This window comes from Orycteropus afer, unplaced genomic scaffold (assembly GCF_000298275.1).
Source record: "Orycteropus afer afer isolate SDZICR_OR568_19922 unplaced genomic scaffold, OryAfe1.0 scaffold00091, whole genome shotgun sequence".
In the NCBI taxonomy this organism is placed as follows: Eukaryota; Metazoa; Chordata; class Mammalia; order Tubulidentata; family Orycteropodidae; genus Orycteropus; species Orycteropus afer.
In genome coordinates, this window is record NW_006921678.1 from 5928714 (window position 1) to 5956254 (window position 27541).

Here is a 27541-nt window from a genome sequence, read left to right on the forward strand (position 1 = left end):
GTTCAACATTAGAAAAATAATATACCATACAAATAAAAATTTAACTTCCACTACATAAATAAAACAAAGAGACAGAACCACACGATCATATCAATCAATGCAGAAAAGACATTTGATAAAATCCAACACCCATTCCTAATCAAAACTCTCAGCAAAATAAGAATAGAAGGGACATTCCTCAACATAATAAAGGGCATACATATGAAACCAACAGGCAACATTATTCTCAATGGAGAGAGACTGAAACCTTTCCCCTCATGGACAGGAACCAGACAAGGATGCCCTCTATCACCACTTCTATTCAACATTGTATTGGAAGACCTAGCCAGGGCAATAAGGCAAGAAACAGAAATCAAAGGCATCCAAATTGGTAAGGAATAAGTCAAACTATCCCTATTTGCTGATGATATGATCCTATACCTAGAATACCCAAGAGACTCAGTCAAAAACCTACTGGAACTAAATGAGAGGTTTAGCATAGGATACAAGATCAACTTCAAAAAATCAGTTGGATTCCTGTACACCAGCAAAAAGATTGCTGAAAAAGAAATAAGGGTATCAATATCATTTTCAATAGTTAAAAAAAAAAAAAAAAGAATAATTTGGAGTAACTCTTACCAGGGATAATACAAAGAAAACTATAAAAAAACTACTTCAAGAAACCATAAAAGATCTACATAAATGGAAGAACATCTCATGCTTGTGGATAGGAAGATTGAACATTGTGAAAATGTCAATTCTATCCAAAACAATCTATACATTTAATGCAATCCCAATCCAGATCCCATCAACATTCTTTAAGGATATGGAAAAATCAATCACTAACTTTATATGGAAAGAAAAGAGATCTCAGATAAGCAAACCACTATTGAAGAAGAAGAACAAAGGTTGAGGTGCCATACTACCAGATCTTAAAACTTACTATATAATAGTCAAAACTGCCTGGTATTGGTATAATGACAGACACATAGACCAATGGAACAGAGTTGAGAAATAGATCAATTGACCAGAAATAGATCAATTGACCTACGGGCAGCTGATCTTTGACAAAGGGCCGAAATCCATTAAATGGGGAAGAAATTGTCTGTTTCACAAATGGTGCTGGCATAACTGGATATCCATTTGCAGAAAAATGAAACGATCCATACCTCACACCATACACAAAAACTAACTCCAAATGGACAAAGACTTAAATGTGAAACCTAAAACTATACAGTTCCTCAAGGAAAAACTAGGAGCAATTTAGATACCTTAACATATGGCACGAATAGACTATCAAGCATAACCCAAAAGGCACAAACATCAGAATTTAAACTCGATCAATGGAACCTTTTCAAAATTAAAATTTTATGTGCTTCTAAAGACTTCTCCAAGAGTCAAAAGTGAACCTACAAGTTGGTAAAAAAATATTCAGCAATGACACATGTAACAAGGGAATTATCTCTAGAATTTATAGAATATTCCAGTGACTCAACAATAAAAAGACAAATAATCCAGTTAAAAAATGGGCAGAAGACATGAATAAACACTTCAACAAACAGGATATCCAGGTGGAGAACTACTCACGCTGATTAGCCATTAAAGAGATGCAAATCAAAACAACAATGAGATGCCATCTTGCCCCAGCACTAGTAGCAAAATTGAACAAGACAGAAAATAACAAATCCTGGAGAGGATGTGGAAAGATTGGGACTCTCCTACACTGCCGGTGGGACTGTCAAATGATACAACCACTGTGGAAATCAGTATGGGGATTCCTTAAAAAGTTGGAATTAGAAATACCATTTGACCCAGCCATTCCAGATATATGCACACCCATGTTCATCACAGCACTATTTACAATAGCAAAAATTTGGAAACAGCCTAGGTGTCCATCAGCAGAATAGATAACAAAACTACAGTATATACACACAAGGGAATACTATGCAACCCTAAATAATAACATAGAATCTGCAAAGCACCACATTACATGGATAAACTTGGAGGACAGTATGCTGAGTGAAAAAGTAAATTACAGAAGGACAAATATTGTATTAGTCCATTGTAAGAAGTCAAGGAAAGGTTTCTATATGGAAGGAAATTTTCTTTGTTGATTACCAAGGGTGGAAGGGTTGGGTAGGGAACATTGTTAGATAGGTAGAGACAAGTATTGATTTGGGTGAAGGCAAGGGCAATGTACCAAATATGAGTGATCAACATGGTGGCACTGAGGAAGAGGAAGACATAGAGAAATGCATGGGAAGTACAGACAACGAAGATGAACCATTTTGCACATACAATACTGAGTTGTCAATGTGGTAAACATCGATCTATGGTTGCATAGATGGGTGGACAGGCTGAACTATTAGGTATGTCTATGCAGTAGTGAGTGTGCCCAAGACCATGCATAGAGTTGCAGACAATGTTTCTGCAAATGTATTGGTAACTTCTGTAAGAATTCCCAGATATACAGTAGAGCTGACAAGGGACAAGATTGTAGTCACTTCTTGGCCACAGCCAGCTACCCAGAGTTGAACCTGTGGGCTTGAGACAATAGTCACAAGGGACATCAAGCTCAATTGGTATAACACACTACACAAAAAAATTGTTCCACATCTTACTTTGGCAAGTACATCCTGAAATCTTAAAAGCTTGCAAGTGGTCATCTAGATGTAACAATGGGTCTCTTTTTGTCTAAAGCAAAGAAGAATAAGAAAACCAAAGACACATGGAAACAATTAATCCAAGAGACTGGTACACCATTGTAATCTTCAGCCTATAAGACTATGAGACCAGAAGAACTGGATGGTGTACGGCTACCACTGTCAACCACTCAGAGGGGGATCTATGTTTTTGTGTAGTGTGTTATCTATGTGGGAGGTCCTGGATAGAGTGGGAGAGCAATGTGGAACAAAACTCAAAATTATTTAAAAAAATAAATAAATAAAGAGGTGTTAGGGACCAGGTTTGCTGGTCTCATAGAGCCTAATGAAACTGCTGACACTATGGCCCCTAGCTGCACTTCAGGTCTGGAATTGAACCCACGCCTGTGGCTTCCAGTGGAACCAAAGACAGGTATATGAGCTGAATATTTACATTAGGTAGATACAGTCCTTGGAGAGATCAATTAAGGGAGAATTGAAAGGCTGTGTATGCACAGGGAAACTGTATGGGGGGTAGGAGTGCATGGGAGCAAAGGACACAGGGAAGAGGTAACTATGGGAAGGGAGTGGGAGGGAAGCTGTTGCATTGTAGGAAATGGAAGTCAATGTCATGAGACAGAGTGTGTTTGAGCTACTCTATGGAAAGTGAATTTGCTATATAAGCTTTTACCCAAATCACAAAAGAAATTAAAAATAAAGAAATATCCATCCTAAGGAATTGCCTGTCTTCCAGACTCGTATTTCCATTATGTAGTATCAATTCTCTTCCTCTCGACAATTAGAATCAATCACACCAGACAACAGAGTAATTCCCTCTTTGCCTGTTCATTCAGAAACAGGAGGAGCCCAGGTGGCATTCTTAACTCCCAGTTCAATGGAATCAGAAATGTATCTCCAGGTGGAAATATTCCTCCTTTTGGGACTAAGAACTGTAGACACAGAGAGCATAGCGTTGCAGGAACAAGAAGCAAAAATTTTGTTAGTAAGTCACCAGGGGAAATAGTGAGTGATGCTACAAGTCTTCCTTACTTTAAGCAAGTAAGGTTGTGCCATCCATATTTCTCAATTAATGAGTTTTCCTCCAGTCCTGATGCCACATTCTTCTTCATAAACCCAGGTGCTCTGATTATTTGCTCAATATACAGATGGATTGATTGTTGTTTTTGATGTTAGGTGCCCTAGAATCATCTCCGATTCATAGTGACCCTATCCACAGCAGAACAAAACACCGCCCAGTCCTGAGCCAGCTCCATGATACTTGAGCCCATCACAGCTGCCACATGTAAATCTATCTTGTTGAGGGCTTTCCCCTCTTTCCTTGACCCTCCACCTTACCAAGTGTGACATCCTTTTCCGGGAAATGATCCCTTCTGACAACATGACCAAAGTATATTAGATGAAGTTTGGCCACTCTCGCTTCCAAGGAGCATTCTGGCCGCACTTCCTCCAGAACAGACCTGTTTGGTCTTCAGCAGTTGAAAGAGGTCCTTTGCAGCCTATTTGCCCAGTACTATAGGTAATCTGGTAGTGTAATGCCTAAGGCACTTGACTGCTAACCAGAAGGCCAGCGGTTCAAACCCACCAGCCACTCCTCGGAAGGAAGGTTGGGCAATCCTACTTCCGTAGTGATACTGCCTCGGAAACCAAAGGAGGGGTCGCTATAAGTCGGGTCCAACTCAACGGCACATAACAACAACAACAACATATGTCATCTGATGTCCTGACTGCTGCTTCCGTTGGTGTCATTGTAGAAACAAGCAATGTGAAGTCTTTGACAATTTCAATCTTTTCTCCATTTATCGTAATACTGTTTATAGATCCAGTTGTGAGGATTTTTGTTTTCTTTATATTGAAATGCAATCCATACTGCAGACTGTATTCTTCAATCTTCATCAATAAGTACTTCAAGTTATCCTCACTTTCAGCAAGCAAAGTTGTATTGTCAGTGTATTGCAGGATGTTAATGATTCCTCCTCCAATCCTAATGCCACATTCTTCTTCATATAGTCCAGCTTCTCAGATTATTTGCTCAGCATACAGATTAAGTATGGTGAAAGGATACAACCCTGACACACTCCCTTCTTTATTTTGAACCATGTAGTGTTCCCTTTTTCTGTTCGAATGACAGCCTCCTCTATGCACCTGTGTGTACAGGTTTCTCATGAGTACAATTAAGTGTTCTGGAATTCCCATTCTCCTCAAAGTTATCCACAATTTATTATGATCCACACAATCAAATGCTTTTGCATAGTCAGTAAAACAGAAGTAAACATCTTTCTTTATTGTTTGCCTTGAGTCAAGATGCATCTGACATCAGCAATGATATCCCTCATTCCATGTTCTCTTCTGAATTCAGCTTGCATTTCTGGAAGTTCTCTGTCAATATACTGCTGTGAACATTTTTTAATTATCTTCAGTAATAGTTTACTTGCATGTGATATTAATGATATTGTTTGATAATTTACAAATTCTGTGGGGTCACCTTTCTTTGTATGGGTACAAATATGGATGTCTTCCAGTCAGTTGGCCAGGAAGTTGTCTTCCAAATCTCTTGGTATAACCGAGTGAGTGTCTCCAGTGGGGCATCCGTTTGTTGAAACATCTGATTAGGTATTCTGTCAATACTTTCAGTGCAGCTTCAACTTCTCCCTTCAATACTATAGGTTCTTGAACATATACCACCTCTTGTAATGGATGAAAATTGACCAGATTTTTGGTACAGTGACTCTGTGTATTTCTTCTATCTTCTTTTGATGCTTCCTGCATCATTCAATATTTTGACCATAGAATGTTTCAGTATTGCAACTTGAGGCTTAAATTTTTTCCTCAGTTCTTTCAGCTTGAGAAATGCCAAGCGTATTCTTCCCTTTTGGTTTTCTAACTCCAGGTCTTTGCACATTTCATTATAGTAATTGGCTTTGTCTGTTCAAGCTGCTCTTTGAAATCTTCTTTTCAGCTCTTTTATCTTTTCATTTCTTCCATTTGCTTTAGCTACTCTTCACTCAAGGGCAAGTTTCAGAGTCTCTTCTGACATCCATTTTGGTCTTTTCTTTCTGGTCTTTTTAATGATTTCTTGCTTTCTTCATTGATGATGCTCTTGATGTCATCCCACAATTCTTCTGGCTTTCGGTCATTGGTGTTTAATAGGTCAAATGTATACTTTAGATGGTCTCTAAATCCAGGAGGGATATATTTAAGGTCATATTTTTGCCTTGTGGACTTCTTTTAATTGTCTTCAAGTTGAAGTTGCATATGATCAAGTGATGGTCTATGCCACAATCAGATCCTGGCCTTGTTTTTGCTTAAGATATTGAGCTTTTCTATCTCCTCTTGCCCCAGATGTAGTCAGTCTGATTCCTGTGCATTCCATCTGGCAAAATCCACATGTAAAACTGCCATTTGTGTTGTTGAGAAAAGGTATTTGCAGTGAATAAGTCATTGGTTTTGCAAAATTCTATCATGTGATCTCCAGCATTATTTCTGTTACTAAGGCCAAATTTTCCAACTACTTGTCATTTTTTTTTTTTTTCCAAATTTTGCATTTCAATCACCAGTGATAAGCAGTACATCTTGATTGCATGTTCAGTCAATTTCAGACTGCAGAAATTGATAAAAATTTTCATTTTCCTCATCTCTGACTTCAGTGGTTGCTGCATAAATTTGAATAATAGTTATATTCATGGGTCTTCCTTGTAGACATATGGATATTATCCTATCACTGACAGCATTGTACTTCAGCACAGATCTTGGAACATCCTTTGTGATGATGAATGCTGTGGCATAGTAGATCATATGGTTGTCTAATTCCAGCATAGTAGATCATATGGTTGTCTAATTCAAAATGACCAAAACTGGTCCATTTCAGCTCACTAATGCCTAGGATATCAATCTTTATGCGTTCCAATTCATTTTTGACAATTTCCAGTTTTCCTAGATTAATACTTCATACATCCCATGTTCTGATGATTAATGAATGTTTGCAGCTGTTTCTCCTCAATTTGAGTCATGTCATGTAAGCATATGGAGGTCTTGAAAGACTTACTTTATCCATATCATTAAGTTGGTTCTACTTTGATGAGGCAGCTCATTCTCAGTCCTATTCTGAGTGTCTTCTGATCCAAGGGGCTTGTCTTCCTGCACTGTCTTGGACAATGTTTCTGAGCTATTCATAAACTTGTCCAGTAATGTACCATACAGTGTTTCTCTGCTATTCATAAGGTTTTCCCTGGACAATTTTTGAGAAGTGAATGGCCTCCTACTTCTTCCTAGTCTGTTAGTCTGTAAGCTGTGTTAAAACCTGTGCACTATGTGCAACTCTGCTGGAATTTGAAACACCAGAGGCACAGCTTCAAGACTCACGGCAACATACAAGCCCCACAGGATGACAAACTGATGGACAAGTTTGGCTCCCTTAGCTGTTGGCAACCTCTGCAACCTCCACTTACCTAATTTCTACCTGGAACCTACCACTTTGTCATCCCTGGCCACGCCCTTCCTTTCCTGGCTCTAGGGGCCTTGTGGCCTAGCCTTGCTTCCTACCCTTTCACCTGGATATCCCACTGCTCCTGAGGTCCCCAGATAGTCCTGCTCCCTCCCTTTCCTGGCTCCAGGAAATCTGGGAGGCAAGGCTATACCCCAAGCCCCCTAGGGCCAGGAAAGGGAGGAAGTAAAGAGGTTGGGGACCTCAGGAGTGGCAAGATATCCAGGTAAAAGGATATTTAAGCAATCCAGATTGATTGAGTATGGTGAATGTTACAACCTTGATGTACACCTTTTCTGATTTTAAACCTTGCATTATACCATTGTTCTGTTTGAACAACTTGATGTATGTATAGGTTCTTAATGAGCACAATTAAATATTCTGTAATTCCCCTTCTTCCCAATGTTGTCTATAATTTGTTATGGTCCACACAGTCAAAAGCCTTTGTATAGTCAATGCTCAAATAAGTTCTTTCAGGGGAATCAGCAGAAAGTTGGTCACTATGAGGCTGAGGTTAAAGATATCCCAAATATTCAACTTTTCCAAACTACTTTCCCACTCTATCATCTTTAACATCAACTCCTTCTCCTTCCCTCAGTACTCACCCTCCTGTCTTAGGGTTCTGTATTTCACTGTAATGTCTCACTGAACTTACAAACTGCCAAGGAAATGGCTCAAGTAGAGGCAAAGGCTGGAAGGGTGTCAAGTCCCAAATCCATGCTTAAGTGTAGATGATTCTCCTTACTCATGTGGAGGCAGGGGCTGGCAAACCCAAAACTGTAGATCAGATGACTAGCTGCTGTCTCAAGTCCAGGAGGTGAGATGATGAGAAACAAAACACAAGACCAAGGCAAGAGAGATTTGCTTCAGCCAATATCCATCTGACATTAGTAATGTCATCCCTCATTGCACAATGAATCTGGCTTGAATTTCTGGCAGTTCCCTGTTGGTGTTCTGCTGCAACTGTTTTTGAATTATCTTCAGATAACTTTTACTTGTGCGTATTTATGATCTGGTTTGATTATTTCCACTTTCTGTTGGATCACTTTGCAGATATAGCTCTCTTCCAGTCACTTGGCCAGGTAGCTATCATCCAAATTTCTTGGTATAAACAAGTGACCACATCCAACAGTGCATCCATTTGTTGATACATCTCAATGGGTATTCTGTCAATTCCTGGAGACTTATTTTTTGCCAGTGCTTTCAGTGCAACTTCAACTTCTTCCTTCAAAATCATTGGTTCTTGATTATATGTTACATTTTGAAATGGTTGAAAGTAGGCTAATTACTTCAGGTACAGTGACTCTGTTGTCCTTCCTTCTTCTTTTGATGTTTCTTACATCGCTCCATAATGTGCCCATAGAATCCTTTAATATCACAACTGGAGGCTTGATTTTTTTTCTTTAGTTCTTTCAGTTTGAGAAATGACAAGTGTGGTTTTCCCCTTTAGTTTTCCAGGTCTTTTCACATTTCATTATAATATTTTATTTTGTCCTCTTGACCTGCCCTTTGAAATCTTCTTTTTAGCTATTTACATTTCTTGTATTCGCTTTAGTTACTCTCCTTTCAAGAGTAAGTTTCAGAGTCTGTACTGACATCCATTTTAGTCTTCTCTCCCTTTCTTGTCTTTTCAATTACGTCATGATGTTTTGCTTTTTTCATGTATGATATCTTTGACATCCCACAGCTTATCTGGTCTTTGATCACTGGTTCAGTTCATCAAATCTATGCTTCAGATGATCTGTAAGTTCAGGTGGGATATACTGAGGATTATTTTTTTTACTTTCATGGACTTCTTTTAATATTTTTCTGCTTCACCTTAAACTTGCAAATGAGAAATTAATGGTCTCATCCATATTCAACCCTTGGCCTTGTTCTGACTGATGATATTGGGCTTCTGTATTGCCTCTTTCCACAGATGTTCATTGTTGTTTTGTGCTGTTGAGTCATAATTGACTCACAGTGACACCTCCTTGGGTTTCTGAGGCAGTATCACTATGGAAGTAGCTTGTCCAATCTTCCTTCTGAGGAGTGGCTGGTGAGTTTGAACCACCACAGATGTAGTAAGTTTGATTTCTGTGCATTCCATCTGGTGAGGTCCACTCATATTGTCACTCTTTGTGTTGTCAAAAAATGTATTTGCAATGAATAGATCATTAATCATGAAAAATTCTATCATGCAATCTCTGGTATCACCAAGGCCATATTTTCCAACTACCAATGCTTCTTCTTTCCAACTTTCACATTCCAATCACCTATATTTATACATATGCTTTGCATGTTTGGTAAGTTTCAGACTGCAGAAGTTGGTAAAAATCTTGAATTTTTTCACCTTTGGCTTTAGTGGTTGACAATTTCAAGTAATATTCATATATATCTGGTCTTCCTTGCAGGAGGATAGATATTATCCTATCACTGACAGACTTGGACATCAGGATATATCTTGTAATGCTCTTTTTGATGATGGATGCAATGCCATTACTTTTTATTTTGTCGTTCCTGGCATAGCAGAGCATATGATTGTCTGATTCAAAATGGTCAATACCAGCCTATTTCAGCTCACTGTTCCCTAGGGTATTGATCTTTATGTGTTCCAATTCATTTTTTACAACTTCCAATCTTCCTAACATCATACTCTGTACATTCCATGTTCCAATTATTAATGGATGTTTGCAGCTGTTCCTTCTCATTGTGAGTTATATCATAATCAACAAGAGAAGGTCCCAAGAGCTTTACTCTGTTCATGTCATTAAATGTTCATGTCATTAGAGTCATGTTGACTCTAATCTGAGGAGGCAGCCCCTCCCCAGTTGTAATTTGAGCATCTTCTAACTTTAGGGCTCATCTTCTGACACTACATCAGACAATATTACCCTGTTGTTCATAAGGTTTTCCATGCCCCCTCCCCCCCACAAGATATGGATCTGGCCACTTTTTTCTTCTCATCTGTCCTCTTTTCTGTATCCTAATGAATAAGTGGAGGGAAATATCCTGGATATTTGAAAGGTTACTTATGATAATTCAGAAAAGATTAAGAATTGAGAATAATTTTGAGATTATTTAAATGTTTTTATATACTAGTCAATATCAACTCTTTGGTTGCTTTTGGCCCTCTGTAGTTTATTTCTTTAAGATTCTTACATTATTTGATTTGTAGAGAAGTTAATCTATACTTTTTATTTCTAAAACATAACTGCTTAGCTGTGCTTATCTCTTGTCTGTTTATGGTATTAACAAAATAGTACTGATTCATTCTTTGAAAAACAAGGAAGATTTTCTCATAGATTCTTCATCAGATTGTTAATGAATTTGTATCCATACCCATATACAGATAATATCAGATTTTCACTTTTTTTCCCCACATGAATCAATTATAACATTAAACAGTTACATACCTGTAAGAGGATGATAAGAAATCAGACAGCTGATTAAATGAAAATGAGTCACTGAGTTGAATATAAATCTGATTTACTCTGATTCTCCTTGTTGGTTTGATTTGCATGGGTATCTCTTTGTTTGGAAATTCCAAGTGTATCTACTGAAAGCAGATATTTTAATAGTTTTCAACTTAAGGATATTTTGAGCACAAATTTTAGGGAGACCCATGTGGCAAAGGCATGAGATCAATACATTTGAATAAACCCTGGAAAAATTTTCTCAGTCATGTGATAAGGCTGATGACTTCTATAAAAAGCAACAAAACTAAAATAATCCTTGGAAATTTAAAGCAGTGTTGCAATTTTCTACTAAATAAATGTTGACTTAATTTTGACATTGAGTATCTAAAATTGGTCTCACCATGTGTCATCCAGATCTGAATTTGTCCCAGGGAAGTTTAAATAAATTGCTTGTAAACATAGTGTCAGTACAGTAGTGATGGGAGAAAAGTGATAAAAACCAACACATTTAAAACTTTTAAAATTATGTGGCATAGTTACTGCATAATTGCATATTTTCAAAGTAGAGGGCTTTTCATCCCTGTCTCTTCCTTCTTCCCTTAAACATCCAAGGCAATTATAGATGCAGTATCAAGATATAAAGAAAGCCTCTGAAAAGCATTTTAGATTCATCAAAATAACAGGGCTGGAGAAAAATTGTTTGATCCAAACTACTCATTTCATAGAAGTGGAGACTAAGGCCCAGAAGCAATTTATGTTGAATGACATCAATACCAAGCAATATAACAATTGTACGTTCAAATTAGACAAGAAATTACTGTCTGAAATTATCTACATGTGATAATCAAACATTAAGATATTTGTCTTTCAGATGAACTTGACAAAGACAAGAGAAGATATGAGAGGGTAAAGAAAGGAGAGAAAAGTATTGATAGAATTGGCCAGGTTAGTCTGATTCACATTGTTGTTGTTATTAGGTGCCGTAGAGTAGTCTCCAACTACTAGTGACCTCATGCACAGCAGAACAAAACACTGCCCAGTCCTGTGCCATCCCCACAATCCTTGCTATAACTGAGTCTGTCGTTGCAGCCACCGTGTCAATGCATCTTATTGAGGGCCTTCCTCTTTTTCATTGTCCCCTCATTTTGCCAAGCATGATATCCTTCTCCAGGGAATGGTCCCTTCTTACAACATGACCAAAATAGGTGAGATGAGGTTTGGCCATTCTTGCTTCCAAGGAGCATTCTGGCTGCACTTCTTCCAGAACAGATTAAATAGGTCTTTTAGCAGTACATGGTACTTTCAGCATTCTTCACCAACATCACAACTCAAAAGCATCCACTTCTTTGGTCTTCTTTATTCATTGTCCAGCTCTCACATACATATGAGGCCATTAAAAATAGCATGGCTTGCACATCTTAGTGTTCAAGGAAACATCCTTGCTCCTCAGCACTTGAAAGAGGTCTTTTGCAGCAGATTTGCCCAATGCTATACAATGTCTGATACCTTGATTGCTGCTTTCATTGGTGTTGATTATAGAACCAAGTAATGTGAAGTCTTTAACAATTTCAAACTTTTCTCCATTTACCATGATTCTGCTTATTGGTCCTGTTGTAAGGATTTTTGTTTTCTATAAAGATGAGATGTTATCCATACTGCAGACTGTAGCTGTCAATCTTCATCAGTAAGTGCTTCAAGTCATCTTCATTTTCATCAAAGTTGATGAAATCTGCATAATGCAGGTTGTTAATGAGTCTACCTCCAATCCTGATGCCATGTTCTTCTTCATATAGTCCAGCTTCTCAGATTAGTTGCTCAGCACACACATTGAAAAGTATGGTGAAAGGATACAACCCTGACACACTCCCTTCTTGATTTTAAGCCATACAGTGTTCCCTTGTTCTGTTTGAACCACAGCCTCCTGTTCTATGTACAAGTTCCTATGAGCACAATTAAGAGCTCTGGAATTACCATTCTTCTCAATGTTATCCATAATTTGTTATGATCTACACACTCAAGTACTTTTGCATAGTCAATAAAACACAAGTAAAAGTATACCTTTCTTGTATTCTTTGCTTTGAGCCAAGATCCATCTGACATCAGCAATGATACCCCTCATTCCATGTCCTCTTCTGAATCCAGCTTGCATTTCTGGAAGTTCTCTGTCAATATACTGCTGTAACCACTTTTGAATTGTCTTCAGTAAGATTTTACTTGTTTGCAATATAAATGATATTGTTCTATAATTTCCACATTCTGTGGGATCACCTTTTTTTGGAATGGGTACAAATATCATCTCTTCCAGTCAGTTGTCCAGGTAGTGTCTTCCAAATCTCCTGGCATAGCCAAGTGTGTGCCTCTTGTGCGGCATCTGTTTGTTGAAACATCTCAATGGGTATTTTGTCAATTCCTGGAGCCTTGTTTTCCACCACTTCCTTCAGTGCAGCTTCAATTTCTTCCTTCAACACCATTGGTTCTTGATCATATGCCACCTGAAATGGATGAACATTGACCAATTCTTTTTAATATAGTGACTGTGTATTCCTTCCATCTTCTTTTGATGCTTCCTACATCATTCAATATTTTGCCCATAGAATCTTTCAATATTGCAACTGGAGGCTTAAATTTTTTCTTCAGTTCTTTCAGCTTTAGAAATGCCAAGTGTGTTCTTCCCTTTTGGCTTTCCAACTCCATGTCTTTACGTATTTCATTATAATAATTGATTTTGTCTTCTCAAGCTACTCTTTGAAACCTGTTTAGCTCTTTTATCTTGTCATTTCTTCCATATGCTTTAGTTATTCTCCATTCAAGGGCACGTTTCAGAGTCTCTTCTGACATCCATCCTCGTCTTTACTTCCTTTCCTGTCTCCTTAATGACCTTTTGCTTTCTTCATGGATGATGTTCTTGATGTCATCCCACAATTCCTCTGGTTTTTGGTCATGGGTGTTCATTGCATCAAATCTATTCTTTAAATCATCTCTAAATTCAGGAGGGATATTATCAAATTCATATTTTGGCTCTTGTGGATTTGTTTTAATTGTCTTCAATTTCAACTTGAACTTGTAAGTGAGCAGTTGATGGTCTGTTCCATAGTCAACCCCTGGTCTTGTTTTGGCTGAAGATATTGCCTCTTGCTACAGATATAATCAATCTGATTCCTGTGTACTCCATCTGGCTAAGTCTACGTGTATAGCCACCATTTGTGTTGTTGGAAATAGGTATTTGCAATGAAAAAGTCATTAGTGTTGAAAAATTCTATCATGTGATTGCCAGCATTATTTTTTTTTCCAAGGCCAAATTTTCCAAGTACCAGTGATTCTACTTTGTTTACCACTTTTACATTCCAGTCACCAGTGATAATCAGCACATCTTGATTTGCATGTTTGGTCAATTTCAGACTGCAGAAGTTGATAAAAATCTTCAATTTCCTCATCTTTGGCTTTGGTGGTTGGTGTGTAAACTTGAATAATAGTAATATTAACTGGCTTTCCTTGTAGGCTTACAGATGTCATTCTATCACTGACAGCATTGTACTTCATGATATATCTTGAGACATTCTTTGTGACGATGAATGCCATGCCATTCCTCTTTATTTTCTTATTTCCAGCATAGTAGATCATATGGTTGTCTGATTCAAAATGCCCCAAACTGGTCCATTTCAGATTACTAATGCCTAGGATACCAATCTTTATGCATTCCATTTAATTTTTGACAACTTCCAATTTTTCTAGATTCATACTTCATACATTCCATGTTGCAATTATCAATGGATGTTTGAAGCTGCTTCTCATATTGAGTCATGCCACTTCAGCAAATAGAGGTCCCAAAAGCTTTACTTTATCCATATCATTAAGGTAGGTTTTATTCTGATGAGTCAACTCTTTTCCAGTCATATTTTGAGTGCCTTCCAACCTGAGGGGCTCATCTTCCAGCACTATATTGAACAATGTTTCAGGGCTATTCATAATTTTTTTTTTATTATATCAGACAGTGTTTCACTATTATTCTTAAGGGTTTCACTGGCCAATTCTTTGAGAAGTGGATTGCCTGTTCCTTCTTCTGAGCCTGTCTCAGTCTGGAAGCTCCATTGAAACTGGTCCACCATGGGCATCCCTGCTGACACAGCCTCCAGCCTCACAGTGACATGCAAGCCACCACAGTAGTACAAACCAACAGACAAGTTCCTCTACTTTAGCTGTTCCAACTGCTCTGCTCACATCCTGGGCTTCCCCCTACTGTTCCTGCTGACCCTGTCTGCTGCTGCTCCCTGCTGCATGGGGGTTGTCCCCCACCTTCCTTACCTATTCCGGCTGCCGGCAATTCATTTTACCTTCATAGATTTTGAGATGAACTCAGAGCAACCCACTGGTGTCATTGTTTTCATTACCATGATTCTATTTGTTTTAAAATAGTATTTGTTTAAAAATAGTTTTCTGTCCACATATTCACAAGATATTTTCACTTGACTGGGGTTGTCATATGAACTTCATAAAATGACATCACTAATTACCATTTTCCAGTGAAGAATTTGAAGTTCAGGGAAATCACATATTTACTTGAAGTCTCATTATAAGGGCTTGATGGAACTAGGTCTTTGATTTTTAAGTCTAGTACTTATTCTACTGTTATTTTTTTTCTTTAAAATAACAAGAAGTATTTAATTAATATTTACAGTTTAGGTAACACTTAAATGAAAAATATCCAATTTGTCTTTTACACTGAGACAGAGACAGAGAGGCTATAATTATCCTCACTTATAAATAGAGCAACTGAAACTCAGGGAAATCAAGTGATTTTCCAAATAATGAGATTGGAATCCAGATCTCTTGATGCCATTAGCTAATCATCTAAACATGTATTTAGACATATCCCCAATATGTGTTAAGTTCCATGTCAAGAGCTATGGATCAGAAGGATGCAAGTCCCTGCCCTCATGGAGCTTGCATCCTAATGAGAAAAGACAGAAAAAAAGGAAAGAAATATGAGAACATGATAATGACAGAGTGAGTTCAAAAGAGATGACGGTATTATACAAATCTGAAATGTAGAAGAAATTAGCAAAACATGTAGTATGTGTCACACATAGTTGTAATTGCTTTATAAATATGAATTCATTTAATCCTTACAACATTGTTTTCAGGTAGTTATTGTTATTATTCTCAAGTTATAAATGGGGAAACTGAGTCACAAAGAAGTTCTATAAGTTGGCAATGTCATAGCTGGGGAGTGCCAGAGCCATGGCCAAAATTTACAAGGCAGTCTGTGTTCTTTTGCCACTGCATACTACTGTCTGCTTAAGGAGCAAGAAGAAGGTTGGTAAGGCCAAAGCACAATGAGAGAGTAATAATATAGACAATGTTGAAGTCAGAGAGGGAAAAAGGAGTCAGAACTAGAAGAGCTTGTGAGCTGTTCAAAGAAGCTGGGATTTTATCTACAAGCTATGAGAATGCACTGGAGTGTTTACAGCAGGGAAGACATTAAATCTGATTTACCTGCATCGCCTTGTCTCTTTTTCCCTAATGTTTGATATTCATATTCAGAAACTGCTCCTAAGGCCACCTAGCTCATTTGAAAAATAGGTGAGGGAAAAATAAAAATAAACTGGAGAGACACATGGATGTGTTTGGAAAGAGCTAGAGCCAGACTGATTACCATATGTGTCTATAGAAACACATGAGTGAAACACTGAGTAAAATGACAGAATATCAATATTAACAGCTATGAGTGTGTGCCAACATGGAACAGTTATGTTAGATGAAAACAATACAGATGTTCATTTCATTTTTTTACTGTGTAATATATATATATATGACACAACCTTTGCCAATTCAATAATTCTTACATACACAATTCAGTGACATTGTTTACATTCATCAGGTTGTGAGCAATCAACAATATGTTTTTCCAACTTATTCCACCATCATTAACAGACACTCAGTGTCCCTTAAGAAATGATCTTCTTCTTCCACCAGTAACCACTTTGTAAACTTTAGTTTCTATATATTTGCCCATTTCAAATAAGTGTGATCATAAAATATTTGTGCTTTTGTGACTGACCTATTTCCTTCAGCATAATGTTTTCAAAGTCATCCATTTTGTAGCAGATATCAAGACTTTGTTTCTCTTCATGGCTGAGTAATATTCCATTGTATGTACATATCACATTTTTTATCCATTCATGGGTTGATAGAACTTTATGTTGTGTTCATCTTTTGCCTATTGTGAATAATTCTGCAAAATGGCAAATAAGCACATGAAAAGATGCTCAAAGTAATTAGTTATTACCAAAAACAAAAAACAAAAAACAAAAAACCTCATTGCCGTAGAGTCAGATCTGACTCATAGTGACCCCTTTGGGTTTCTGAGGCAGTGTCACTACAGAAGTAGATTTCCCAACATTCCTTCCAAGCAGTGGCTGGTGGGTTTGAACTGCCAGCCTTCTGGATAACAGTTAAATGCCTTAGGCACTACGCTACGCAAGGGAGATGCAAATCAAAATCATAGTGCGATACCACTTTATCTCCATTTAGATAGCTGTGATACTTCAGTTTGTGTGTCAACTTGTCTGAGACTGATTGAGTGGCTGGGCAGCTGGATGTAGTATTCTCCATGATGAAACTGGTAATCAACTCCATGGTGGAATCTACTGTGAGCAGTTGAGTAGCCGCCTTAAGGAATGTGGTCTGCTTCCTGCGTACAAGCAGAAGCCTCGAGGAATGGTCTCTAGCTTATGGCATGCTTGGACTCTGGATGTAGCCCTGTTTTTGTTCAGTATCTTGCCATGCTTTGCCAACCTGGGGACTTACAATGGACTTGAATTAATGGCCTGCTGTGTGGTTTGGTAACATCGGGTCTGTGCCTTTTTATTTGTTGACCTTGTGCTTGTTAGCCTCAGCAGCAAGCTGCTGTCTGAGTGAAGAAAAGCCTCTAGCTTCAGTGGGCTGGGAGCTGGAGGCAGAGCTGAACCCCAAGGCTGAGGGGCTTTCTCCCAGCCCCTAGAGCCTGGCACTTTGAACTCAGACTTAAAGCCTCCAAATTCTAAGAGAATAAACTCCTGTTTGTTAAGGCCATCCCATTTGTGGTATGTTCTTGTCAGAGTGCCACTAGGTAACCAGAACAATAGCTATGAAAAAAAGGAAGGAAAATCACAGGTATTAGAAAGGATATGGAGAAACTGGAACCCTTACCCAATGCTACAGGGGACTCAAAATGGTATAGCCACTATGGAAAACAGTTGGTAAGTTCTCAAAAATTTAAAAATAGAGCTGCCATATTGATATTATTGTTAGGTGCCTCTGAGTTGATTCCAACTCATAGAAACCCTATGTAGAACAAAACACTTCCCTGTCCTGTACTATGCTCTCAATGCTTGCTATGGTTCAGTCCGTCTTTGTAGTCACTGTGTCAATCCATCTCACTGAAGGTCTTCTCACTTTTCTCTCACCTTTACTTTATTAAGCATGATATCCTTCTCCAGGAACTGGCCCCTTCATGACCAAAATAAGTGAGACCAATTTGGGCTATTCTCATTTCTAAGGAGCATTCCAGATGCACTTCTTCCAGGATAGATTTCTTCATTTTTTCTGGCAGTTCATGGCATTCTCAGTTTTCTACACCAACACTACAATTCAAAAGTATCAAATCTTCATTTGTCTTCCTTGTTCATTGTCCAGCTTTCACATGCAGATGAGGTGAATGAAAATACCATGGCTTGGGTTAGATGTACCTGTCTTTAAAGTGACATCTTTGTTCTTCAACACTTTTAAAAGGCCTTCTGCAGCCTCATGCAATATGACATCTGATTTCTTCACTGCTGCTTCTATGGGTGTTAATTGTGGATCCAAGTAAAATGAAATCTTTGACAATTTCAATCTCTTTTCCATTTATCATGATGCTGCTTATTGGTCCAATTGTGAGGATTTTTTGTTTTCTTCATGTTGAGGTATTATTCATGTTGAAGACTGTAGTCTTTGATCTTCCTCAGTATATGCTTCAAGTCATCTTCACTTTCAGCAAGGAAGGTTGTGTCATCTGCTAATAGCAGTTGTTCATGAGTTTTCCTCCAAACCTGATGCTTCATTCTTTTTCATATAGTTCAGATTCTCAGATTATTTGCTTAACATATAGATTAAATAAATATGGTGAATGTATACAAACATGACACATGCCCCTCCTCATTTTAAAGCTTACAGCATTCCCTTGTTCTGTTTGAATGAGAGCCCCCTGGTCAATGGACAGATTCCTCATGGGCACAAGTAAGTGTTCTGGAATTCCCATTCTTTGCAATGTTATCCACAATTTCTTATAATCCATACAGTTGAATGTCTTTACACAGTCAATAAAACACAGGTAAACATCTTTCTGGTATTCTTTACTTTCAGCCGAGATCCATCTACTATCAGAAGTCATATCTCTCGCTCCACATCCTCTTCTGAATCTAGCTTCCATCTCTGGAAGTTCCCTGTCAATATATTACTGCAATTGTTTTTGAATTATCTTCTGCAAAGATTTATTTGCATGTGATACTAATATTATTGTTAGATATTTCCACATTGTATTGGGTCACTTTCTTTGGAATGGGCACAGATACAGATATTTTCCAATCAGTTGACCAGGTAGCTGTCTTCTAAATTTCCTGCTATAGATGAGTCAGCACCTCCAGCGCTTCATCTAATTGTTGAAACGTTTCAATGGGTTTTCTGTCAATCTCTGGAGGATTGTTTTCTGCCAATTTAATCTCGGCATCTTGGACTTCTTCCTTCAGTGTCATTGGTTCTTGATCACATGCTACCTCCTGAGATGACTGAATGTTGACCAATTCTTTTTAGTATAATGACTCTGTGTATTCCTTCCATCTACTCTTTTTTTTATTATTATTATTTTTTACTGTGTTTTGGGTGCAAATTTGCAAAGCTAATTTGTTTTACTCTCAACAGTTCATTCATATTCAGTTACATGGCACCATTTACAATCCCAACATTAACAGCTCTCCTCCCATTTGGTTTCTGTGACTACTTCTGCCCTGTGTCCTTTTTATCTATCATTCCTGTCTGCCCACCTTCTTTCATCTTTTGATTCCTCCTGCATCATTCAATATTTTGCCCATAAAACCTTCAAAATTACAATTTGAAACTTTAATATTTTCTTCTGTTTTTTTTTCTTCAGAAATGTCCCATGTGTTACAATGTTTTGGGTTTTGAATTTCTAATATTTTAGTTTGTTTTCTCTAGCTGCCTTTTGAAATCTACTCAGCTCTTTTATTCCAACATATCTTCGTTTCACTTTAGTTACTTTCTATTCAAGATCCAGTTTCAGAATCTCTTCTAACATTCATTTTGGTCTTTTCTTTCTTTCCTGCCATTTCAATGACTTTTAGCTTTCTTCATATAGGATATTTGTGATGCCATTCAACAACTCGTATAGTCTTCAGTCACTGGTGTTCAGTGCTTCAAGTTTATTGTTCAGATGGTCTCTCAATTCAGGTGGGACATACTCAAGGTCATATTTTGGCTTGGTGGATGTATTTTAATTTTCTTCAGCTTCAACTTGAGCTTACATAATAGCAATCAATGGTGTGTTCTGCAGTCAGCTCATCGCCTTGTTTTGAGAGATGATATTGAGTTTCTCTGTTGCCTCTTTCCACAGATTGCATTGATTTGATTTCTGTCTATTTCATTTAGTGAGGTTCATGTATCTAGCCACTGTTTTTGTTGTTGAAAAAAGGTATTTGCAATGAATAAGTTGTTTGGTCTCACAAAATTCTATCATGCTGTCTTTGGCATCATTTCTATTATCAAGGGCATATTTTCAACTACTGATGCTTCTTTGTTTCCAGCTTTTGCATTCCAATCACCAGTAATAATCAATACATCTTGATTGCATGTTTGATCAATTTCAGACTGCAGAAGATGGTAAAAATATTCAATTTCTTCATTGCTTGCTTTGGTGGTTGGGGTATAAATTTGAATAATAGTCATATTAATTCCTCTTCTTTGTAGGTGTATTGATACTATCCTGTCACTGACAGTGTTGTACTTCCGGATAGATGTTGAAATGTTCTTTTTGACAATGAATGTGACACCACTCCTCTTCAATTTGTGATTCCCAGCGTAGTAGACTATATGATTGTCTGATTCAAAACAGCCAGAACCACTCCATTTCAGCTCACTAATGCCTAGGATATTCAACTTTATGTTTTCCATTTCATTTTTGAAAACTTTCAGTTTTCCTAGAATCATACTTCGTACATTCCACATTTGATTACTGATGAACGTTTGCAGTTGTTTCTCTCCACTTTAGGTTGTGCCCCATAAGCAAATGAAGGTCCCAAAAGTTTTACTCCATCTATATCTTTAAGGCAGCTCTTCCCCAGTTGTATTAGGAGTGCCTTCCAACCTGATTTATTTATTTATTTATTTATTTATTTATTTAGCCAAACTGAAGGCCCATCTCCCAGCACTATGTCAAAAGTTCTTAGTGGCCAATTCTTTCAGAAGCAGATCTCCCTGTCCTTCTTCTCAGTCTGTCTTAGTCTAGAAGCTCCACTGAAACCTGCCACCATAGGTGGCCTTGCTGATATTTGACATGCCAGTGGCATAGCTTCTAACCTCACAGAAACACACAAGCCATCACAGTATGACAAACTGACAGGTGAGTGGTGGAGAGCTGCCATATGACTCAGCAATCCCAATCCCAAACTCACTGTCATTGAAATGATTAGACTCATAGCAACCCCTCCTTGGGTTTCCGAGGTGGTATCTCTACGGAAGTAGATTGCCCCATCTTCCTTCCAAAGAGTGGCTGATGGGTTTTAACCACTAGCCTCTGGTTAGCAGTCAAGTGCCTTACACACTATGCTACCAGAGCTCCTTCAGGTATATCTATATCATTTCATTTTAATACATGTAGTATAACTTCTTATCACTGGTGACACAGTTATGGATATTTTTTTCAGTTGGAAAACTTATGCCTTGTTATGTAATGTTGTTGGTATGTCACCCTGCAGATTCATGTCTCTTCGAATAGATCATGTTTATCATTAGTACTTCAGTGCAATATATCAAGACCATGATATATATAAATGAAAATAGCCAACCCTGCACAGGAGATAACTAATAAAGTTAAAAATTGCTTCTCTTCTATATGATTACACCATTTTCAGGATTGAGCTGAGCTACAAGCGTAAGGTATTTCTTAGAGATACCTAAGAGTCCTAAGGTATTTCTTAGGACTCAGACATGCACCTTAGGTGGATATTTAATATAAGCTTGGGAAACAATGGTATGGCTGTATTGAAAATTAATGGAACAAAAGCAAACAAAATGTATACAACTCACTATCCTAAAAATAAATCTTTCAAGAAAATTCTAGTAGTTTTCATTATAGACTTTACAATCCTTTTAACATCTTAAAAATGAAGAACTTGCACGGAAAGATTTAGTGACTTTCAAGTTAAGCAAATTAGTTAATGGACAAAGATCATACAAGAATATTTTTTTCTAATGGAAAAAGCTGTGGTGAATAAAGACCCTTAAGATCAAAACATTAGAAAGATTAAGGCAATTGAGTTTCAATCAGCAAACTTTCTGTAGGCAGAAGAGTATTTTCAGCAGTATTCAACGAGTTTCATTTTTGCTTTATTTATTTATTTATTTTTTCAAGGTATATGCTGGGTAATGAAAGTGAAGTGACTATGATCCTATTACAACATGGAAAGAAAAGTTGATGGCACTTCTCTCCCTGATTATTTGCTGCACTTCCTTCAGTATGGTTGGTGGCCTTGTTACAGACAGAAGGGCCCTCTCCACATATGCAGTATTAGTGATTTCCTACTTAAAAATTTGCATCTGGAAAAAATTGAAGATGCTTACACTGAGAGCTCTGAATGTCACAGGATGAAACTCATGTGAGTACCCATGTGACTACATTTATTTCTAGAAGTAAACCTTCTTTTGATAGGATATCTCTATATGGATATCTAAGCGAGTATTGTCTTTATTTAATAAATCTGGCTTTCAGATTGTCTACCTAGAAAATGGTCTCACAGTCTCCATTGTGCTGTATGTGTGTAGCTGCTTTTGTTTAATTGTCAGCTTAAGCATGAAATGTGCCTTCTCCCACTTGCTTGTCAGGTAGCCTTGGCTGAGTTGATAAGGGCAGAATGTAATCCTATATCAGTTAATATACATCAATCTTTTAATTGTTTTAGTTAATTTTCTGTTCAAATAGTTCCTGAAACTATGCTCATGTGTCTTCCATGTGGAAGCCTGGGCACTTATTCTGCCCTTGGGGTTCTTGATGCTAAGGCATATCCACTTGACCCTGTTTCTCTTTGGTGTTATTCATATTTATACATGATTGTTTTCCTCCTTTGGAATAAGGCACAGAGTAAGATACTGGAGAAGGAAGAAGAATAATTACTGTTTCCAGTTGTGGGGAAACATAAATATGACAAAACTATCTTATTTCCTTGGAGAGCTAAGGATAAACTTCAATGATTTGGAAGCACTGTGTGAATTTGCAAAGATCTTCAAGACTACTGTAGTTTACCATGTTAATATCATATTGATTTTGTACAATTTCAAATTCTTGAAGCTTAGCTTAGTGTGCACTTCTAGGTTTTTAAATTAGATCTGTATATATAAACCCAAAGTGCTAACAGAATTTTTATGATTTATTTTCAGATTTAACAGAAAAGAAAAAAAATCACTTCATCCTTTTTTCATTTTATAGCCTCTCTCCTTATGGTGGCATAGTGGCTAAGGCATTTGACTACAAACCACAAGCCTGCTGGTTCAAACCCACCAGCCACTCCCCAGAAGGAAGGCAGTGTCCATAAGATACTGCTTTGGAAACCCAACGAGTGATCACTATGAGTCAGATCCGACTCCACGGCAGTGGTTGCTTTTTGCGTTTGCTCCTTATGGTGATTGAAATGAATCAATTATTTTGTTAGAGTATTTTGATATTTTTTAACCTTTTTTGATTTTGATGTTGTTCTGACCCTAAATGTAGCATATTTTTACTGCCTGATGTCAGAAGAAACTTCATAAAATAAGAAAAACTGTAAGAATTTTTTGTAGAAAGAATGTGTATGCTGTCCATTTAAAGTTCTATGCTTGTAATTTAGTTACTAAGAGGTCCATAAATTCTCCTTTTATAAAGTGGAGAGTGTATCAGGTGTGTTTTAGTATGATTACTGAGGGCAATACATGTGGAACAAAAGTTAAAGGTTTTTTAATCCTTGCTTTTAAATGAGAAATAATTTGCTTCCTTTATCAATAAGATATGTCTCATCTTGTACCAACTTGTCTCATCTTTTGTTTGGATTAATTCAGAATTCTGTGTCTTATCTCATTGTTTTCATTCTTACATACCACCAGATAGCTCACTGGTAGCTTGTAGTAGAAAGTCCACCAGATTTTGGTGGAAGGCTTGCCTCTTGGTGTGGTTTATGCTACTTAAGAGAAGTATGATTTGGGATAAACTATTTGGGCAATGATCTCTTCTCTACATGCATCATAGAGTTTTATGATGGGAATATGAAAAATAAATGCTAATGTTAATGATGAAATGCCATAAAAATAAAATTAACCTTTCCTGAAACATAGCCTATATTATGTCATTCCTTTGCTCAAGAGACTTCGTTGGTTCCCTTTTGTCTATATAATAAATTCAAACTTTCCTCTCATTCTAAACCTTAATAAGACCCCCATTCTTTCACTAACCCTTGATTCCAACTACATTTTCTAAACTGTGACCTTTTATACATGTTAATCCCTCTATGTTGACAATGTTGAATTTTACCTGAGCCCTGTGCTTCTGGAAAACAGGAAAGGTTAGAAAATCCCTCTATCTTTAGTTTTCTAGAAAATGTTTTATTGCAAAGAAACATCCTTTCCTGTGTGACTTAGCTAAGAGTCAGATTCCTCCTTTATTGACCTAAGACAAGGCCAGACACAGACCCTTCAAATTCCCAATCTGTTTACATGCACTGAACAATCAGACAAAATGCTTATTAAACAGACTTTGGTTGAGATTATCTCCTTCCCCTACCCCCACCTCCCTGCATTTTGACTTACTCTTAGTTGAGCCAAACTGCAGTGCCTCCTTGACAGCCTCTCCTAAGAACAGGCTGGCCTGGTGAAGGTAAAACATCCTCCAATATTCTTTCACTATCTTTTCATCCTACTTCCCCACACTGTTATTTCTAGCCTTGTCTGTGGTTGGTGTCAGTTGACCTCCAATCAGCACTGACTCATGGTAACCCCATGCCCAATGGAATAATATGATCCCTGGTCCTGTGCCATCCCCATGATCAGTTAAGAGTCAAGCTGTTGTGACCCATAGGTTTTTCAATAGCTGATCTTCAGAAGTAGATTACCAGGCCTTTCTTCCCAGTCCAACTTAGTTTGGAAGATTGCAATATGAAAGCCTCTATTGACAGGCAAGCCTCCACTGACAGATGGGTGGTGGCTGAGCTTGAGGTGCTTGGTCAGAATTGAACTCAGGTCTCCTATTTGGAAGGTGAGAACTTCACTATTGAACCACCATTCAGACTTGTCTACTCCTTCCTATAAGGGACTCATTTAGGAAAATTTTTCACCTCACTTGAACTTTACAGCAGTTCAAAATATGTAGTAGTCATTATATTATTTATATTTGTGTACTTGATGGGCATACAGTTCTCTAATTTCATTTACAAAGTTGACACTAATATGTAAGTGTTATACCATGCCTAAAAACAGTGAAAATGAAGGGAAGAAAGCCAGATTCACTTAGTGGTACGGTAGCCACAAGTTTCCTCAATCTTTCCTTCATTTTTAAATTTCATCATCAAAAATATATATAGGTAGTTCCTGACTTATGATGGGATACCATTCCAAGGACTCCTTCATAAGTCAATTCTGACATAGTTGAATATTTCATTTCAAATTAAACAGCTGAAGCTGCTTACGGTACAAAACCCTAAATAAGATAATGATAAAGACATGACCTACAGTGAAGTCAACATCAGTGTCCTAACAATGAAGTCAGAGTTGAAACATTTGTCAGGTATGTGGGCAGTTCAATTGTTGTATGTCCTTAGAGTTGAACATTGTCCAACTTTCTCTCCATTTAGACTTTCAACAAAGACACTGACATCATTGTAGTTCAGGCCATAGTTTGTTATATGGTGATGTTTTGAACAGTAAATCATAAAATGGAACTGCTCTGAGTGAGCACCTGAGAATAATAACATCAGTAAATTATGTGCTGCAGCATTGTATACATATTATTAGTGAAAAGCATTATGCAAATAAGACGAAAGGATGGCTGTAAGTACAGTTTGTTGTAACTCAGATAGTAGTTAAGTCTGGGACAACTTGTATGACAGAATGTTGACCATTTCACCCACTTTTACATGTACAGTTCAGTGATATCAATTATGTTCCCCATATTGTGTAGCTATCACTTCTATCTGTTTTCAAATTTTTCATCCCCCGTAACAGAAACTTAATATTTCTAAAGCAATAACTCTTCATTTCTCCCTCTCTCCCACTCTTTTTTGTTGTGGGTTGTCCAGTCGCTTCTGGACAGATCAGAGCAACAGTATAGGACAGAATAGAACTGCCCTGTAGGGTTTCCTGTTGTTGTTGTTGTTGTTGTTATTTGCCGTCGAGTTGGCCCTGACTCATAGCAACCCCTCCTTGGGTTTCCGAGGCAGTATCACTACGGAAGTAGCATTGCCCAACCTTCCTTCCAAGGAGTGGCTGGTGGGTTTGAACTGCCAGCCTTCTGGTTAGCAGTCAAGTGCCTTAGGCACTATGCTACCAGAGCTCCTGTAGGGTTTCCCAGGCACTAAATATTTATAGGCTCAGAACATCAGGTTTTTCCTTCTGTAGAGGCACTGGTGGGTTCAAATGGCCAACTTTTTGCTTATCAGCCAAGTTCTTTAACCACTGTGCCATAAGGACTTCATCTACTATCTCTTGCAAAAATTAATGAACTTTAGTCTTGATGTATTTGTCTATTTTAGATTATTTCATATAAGTAGAATCATACAGTATTTTTCCATTTGTGCCTGACTTATTTTACTCAGTATTTATTTGAAAATGTTTTCAAGGTTCATCCATGTTGTAACATATAACAGAACTTCAGTTTTCTTTATGACTGAATAATACTTCATGGTATGGATTACCACATTTTGTTTATACATACATCTGTTAGACAGTTGAGTTGTTTCCACTTTTTGGATACTGTGAATAATGCCGAAATAAACATTGTTGTACACGTATATTTCAAGCCCCCCCCGCTTTCCATCTTCTGGTTATATATCTAACAGTAAAATTGATGAATTTTATAGTAATTCTAAGGAGCTCTGGTGGTGCTGTGGTTAAAGTATTGTGCCGATGACCAAAAGGTTGTTGGTTTGAACCATATGCTGCTCCGTGGAAGAAAGATGAGGCAATCTGTTTCCATAAAGATTTACAGCTTAGGAAATACTATAGGGCAGTTCTAGTCTGTTTTACAGGGTGGTTATGAGTTGGAATTGACTCAAAGACAGTGGGTCTGGTTTTTTAGGTATGATAATTCCATTTTTAACTTTTTGAGGTATCGTCAAAAACTGTTTTCCACGCTGGCTGCACCATTTTACAAGCCCACAACAAATGAGGGTTTCAATTGCTCTACATACTCACCAATACTTGTTATTTTACATTTTCTGATAATATCCTAGTAAGAGTGAGAATGGTGCAGGACTGGACAGCATTTCATTGTATTGTGCATAGGGTCACTGTGAGTCAGAACCAACTTGATGCACCTAACAATAAAAAAAGTGAGCCGAAGCAATATCTTATATTTAGATGATGGTGATACCCTGACTGTATTATAAAATACTTTAAAATTTAATAGAACCAAATGTTGGGTTCCCCCCACGACAGGGCTCCCCCAACCCAAGTCAGGGATAACGCCACCCAAAATCACTCACGAAAGACGTCTCTTGATGCAAAAGCAGGAGGAGTTTATTCGAAGTTCCAGC